Genomic DNA, 5,000 nt, shown 5'->3' on the forward strand with positions numbered 1-5,000 from the left:
GTCTCACAAAGATAAAATCGTATCATATGGCACATGGGACCAAGTTGGGAATGCTAACAGTGAAATAAACAAAGGCATCGTGCCATGCCCACAAGCTCAAATATTCAAAATTGAAAGCAGACACGAAAGAGGAATACAAATACAATAATTTCAGTTGTGTAATATAAATGTACTGTTGGACAACCACTAGACCCAAAAGCTTGTAATGAACTTTAAACTACTTGACCACATCTTTGCTCCTCTTGATTTCACAGAGCATTTCTTTCTTCTCCAGGTAAGTTTAGCTTCGCACAGGCTCCCTCTGCTGCAGAGCTTCAACATATACTTTCTCCATATCAGTTCCTACATGTAGCTAGCTACCATAACACAAATTCAGCAGTTTACTTGTCAAAACTTGCATTCCAAAATGAATATAGTAGTAATATCATCGTACTACATTTTAAAAATAAAAACCCTCATTTCAATCTAGTACTCTTCTACGTAATAGTTTATCCAGTATGCCAAAAATGAGAGTATATATTTGACATGCCTTGATATATTATTATAAGATTTTGGAATGTGATAGAATTATCATATTGTGCTCTCGGTGTCGGTGCTTCATTTTATAAGTAATAAAATAAGGAAATTTAACCTGTTGGCTTTTAGATTAAAGTTTCTCACAAGCACAAGCAAAAAAGCAATCAAAATGGACAAAGAAACATATAAGTAATAAAATATTTGGAAACTGGAAAATGACAAGGCTTAGGAGACAGGACTCACAAGCAAAAATGGGCGAAGAAAACAAATCAAATATTCTTATAAGATATATGGTCTGAAAATAAGGAAATTTAACCTGTTGGCTTTTAAGCTTCTCACTCACAACACAAGTCACAAGCACAAGCAAAAAGCAATAAAAATGGAGAAAGAAAACGTAGCTAAGCCCATATTCTGTTGGCTTTTCTACTTTAATATTCTCTCGCTGCTTCATTTTTTAACTAATAAACACAAACCAAACCACCCATTTCGCTTTAATTAAAAAAAAAGAAAGAAATTACCTTGCCATCATTGCATCGGTGGTTTAAAGTGTGGTCTCCAATTACAAGGGAAGGTACATGTTGAATTTTATAGAAATCCTCTCCATCTTCCTCAATCCGACGGTGGAGTTCTCTACACATCCCTAATGGTTAATTCCCTGAGATTAGTAAGATATCTCAGCCCATCTGGAAGTGTAGTCAATCCCGAAGCAAAATTGGACACAATCGACAGAGACGAGGCATGGCTCCTTCCTCTACCCTCAGCTCTGTTATTTGGACCATACCAGAAACATGAAGAAATTGAAGAGAAGGAAAGCCTTCTTTGGAGAAAACCAGTATCTTTGTATTCTCCTCGAAAGCTTTTTCAAAAAGCTTCAAATTTGTTAGGTTTGGCAGCTTCTCTAGTATTCCCATTTGGTCCTCCTTGAGACCACAACTCCAAATACTAACTTGGTGAGGTTTGGATAGTTGTGGAGCTCTTTCGGTAATTCTGCGATTGGCCCTCCAACGCAATTTGTATATACCCCGACAGCTTGATACTATTTGCATAGCTTGCTCTTCACAGCTATTGTGTCTTTTCCACAATTAGAGACCGGATACGGTTAAGCGTGCTGCCGGTAGATTTTAAGATTTCCTCCAGATTTTGCAAAGACTTAACACTCTTATTCTCAGTTTTCTAAGATTGGTTAATCTACCAACATCTTTCAAATCACAATACTCACTTGAAAGGTTATTAAGGTCTGTAGATGGCCAAGAGTAGACAGCTCCAGCTTACCCTTTGCTCTGTAATTCCAAGGGTAAATATAAATGTCTTAATTGTTTCATCTTCTTTATCACATTTGGGATGACCATGTCAATATAACTTGAAACACGAAAATCAAGAGTTTGCAAGCATACTAAATTACCTAGGGATGGCGGAAACGTTTTTATTTGCTCCCCTCACACTTAGAAACCTTAAGTGTACCATATTTCCAATTTCACTTGGCAACTCTACTCTTCTTGCCCAAAGACCTTCAACCTTCAAAACTCTAAGCACTTTGAAATCCTTCAACGGAGATAGTAATCCTTTTTCACTTTTTGGCCTCCATTCTCTTGGCCAAAGAATAATAGAGACCTTACGTGACCATTTGTTTCATCTCTTGAAGAAACCAACCTATCTGCGTTCTCATCCAAGTAAATTGCAAGTCTTCGAATTTTCCCCAATTGTGTTGCCTTGGCTGCCATAGAAGAAGTTAATGGATTAGCTACCTCATTTCTTGCAAAGAATTGTTAATCTGGAGAAAGCTTTCCTCTTTTGCCTTTAACAAACACATGTCTCGTACAAGATCATGGATTCGACAACCTTTAATTGTTCCAGTTGAACCACTTGTTCCCACTTGAACCAAACACCTTTCTACCAACTCACTTAACCAATCACGTGCTATATCCTCCATTGTTTCCCTCGAACCATGTCTTTGTTGTCTCAAGGAGATAAGACCTTCTGCCACCCATAACTTAGTCAATTTGCTCACCAAAAACTCTGAGTCTTCAGGATAATGACCTAAATATAAAAAACATGGTTTTAAGTAGTAAGGTAGGTCATCATAACTCAACGCCAACACTCGTGATACACCTCCATATTCTTCTTCATGACCTATGCCTCTGCTTATGTATTCATGAACATTCTCATACACTCTCTCCCATTCTCTAATGGAGTTTTTTCTGGCTAGAATTCCGGCAAGCACAATAATAGCTAATGGCAAACCTTTACAATATTGAAGCATCTTCCTTCCTAAGTCTCTATACATTCCCAAGTCTGAAAAATAGGAAAGGAAAAAAAAATTAAATACGGACTTGTAGTATGAGCAATTGTAGTGGATATTCCTTGCTCGAATGATTTAAAATTAAAATTGTGAAATCCTGAAATTTACTGATATTCTTTATCTTATTATAAGTTTGGATTTTATAATACATGCCAAATGGAAAACATATAAAAATTAAATCTGCACCAACACATAAAACGTATGGGATATTGTTGGATTGAAGAGGAGGCTGCGAGAAAATTATGAATTAGCTAAAATTATCCCGATTATTATTTGCAATTGCATAAGATAAACTACCTAACAAATGTGTGACCAAGCTATGAAATTGCTACGTGTTAATTTTTTTTTCCTCCCAAAAATTGCCTACATGTTGGACAATATTCAAAAATTGTAAAGGGTAATCCCAACAATGACTGAAAAAACACTACATAAGTTGTGTCATATGCAATATAATGGTTTCTGTGTGGCTCGCTATTTAACTAAGTGACTGGAAAAGAAAAGATGAAGGGTGAGAAAATACCGATTTCAGCCTTCGCAGGTATTGCTTTCTTCACTAGTAGTTCCCAACTCTCATTCTCATTGAGTGGCTGAAGTTCGTGGAGAAAAACATTTCTATATGGGAGCAAAGCTACTGCGTGATTCCGTGTAGTAAGTAGTATTGTGCTCTCTGTTTTCACATTTGGAAATGCAACCTTCAAAAGATTCCATGTCCCGATGCTCCAAATGTCATCAAGAATCACCAAACATCTCATTTCTTCCATGACACGAAAAAGCTTCTTTGCTATTTCATCATAAGTCATTTCCTTAATTTCTTGTTTTTGTTCCTTGGTAGCAGAAATCAGTTTAAACAGAATTCCTTCCCAAACATTTCTTACTTGACACCGTTGAGATACACAGACCCAAGCAAAACCACGAAAGTGGTGCCTTACTTTTTTGTGATGATAAAGCTGTCTTGCAAGGGTGGTCTTCCCTAAACCGCCCATCCCCCAAATAGATACAACTTGATGAAGATTTTCATCTTTCACTAAATTCATTACCAAGCCTTCTACGTTGTTCTCTAACCCAACAACATCACGTTCAACAACATGAGAATAACTTCGCCTGAGTAGTCCTTGCCTCTCATGCAATTGCAAGGAAGATTCACCACCACTGCTGTCCCTATCCCTTATTTCCTTTATGTTATAACTCTGCAAACTCGATCTCAACGCCGAAATTTTGGTGGTGATATTCTCAATTTCTGCCCCAATCTGGTGAAGATGAACCCCTTCCTTGAAGATGCAGGCAAATCTTTTGAGAACATTCCTGAGGCCTCTTTTCTTCTTCTTGGAAACCACTTTCAAGCCATAAGTTTGGATGACATCCTCCAAATCATAAGCAGCATCTCTAATCTTGGCAACCCAAATACGAACTGTTTCATCTTGTCCTTGTCTTGCATCTGCATCTTTTAGGAAGCCCTGCATCAATTGCAGTTCATTTTGTGCAACCTCAACTTGACGGCTGACTCCAGACAAGAACTTGGCTTGCTGATTGGTGAAGTCTCTGACACTTTCGAGCACAAAGGAAACAACTGCCTCAGCCATTCTCTCTACTACTTACTCTCTCTTGGCCAAAACGAAAACAAGTAAACCAGATCTAGTTTTTAGATCGATTGATGAGAAAATCTCTTTATCAGTAGAGCAATTTCTTTCTTTCTATGTATGAAGTCCAATTCCACCCAACAAAAAGTAGTAAACTTTGGCGTTTTCGTTCTAACTTTTTTGACAGCACACAGCACACGCTACCACAACATCCAATGCAAGTTGTATAATTGAAGAAAAAGAAAAAGAAAACCTTATCTTAAGCTGATGTGACGACCTGGATCATTGTAGCTGGATGCCCCATTTTTTATATTTTTTATTTTAAAGATAACCTCCACAGTACCCAAAAAAAAAAAATCCTCCAACAAACGCAGGGCCACCTCCGTGTAGATCATAATTGTGATACTCTACGAGCAGCCCTATCTGCATATCTAAAAGTAGCATGAACTGATAAACGTTTTGAGTCCGATAAGTAGTACTTGAAACAGCAGCATGTTCCTAATCCTAGGTTGCATGGAAGTTTCAGCAGCATTTGTTTATCTAGTTGAAAATATGATCAGCACCTTGTACAGTCTATTTGCTTACCTTTGTGTTTGGTCATTTTGTGT

General features: G+C 37.4%; 1 pseudogene; it reads right to left on the minus strand.

Moving 5' to 3' along the window:
* Window positions 1-1,914: 1,914 nt before the first annotated feature.
* Window positions 1,915-4,596, minus strand: LOC117615793 (annotated as a pseudogene).
* Between the last annotated feature and the right edge of the window lie 404 nt (window positions 4,597-5,000).

The sequence above is a fragment of the Prunus dulcis genome, chromosome 1 (genome assembly GCF_902201215.1).
Source record: "Prunus dulcis chromosome 1, ALMONDv2, whole genome shotgun sequence".
Lineage (NCBI taxonomy): Eukaryota > Viridiplantae > Streptophyta > Magnoliopsida > Rosales > Rosaceae > Prunus > Prunus dulcis.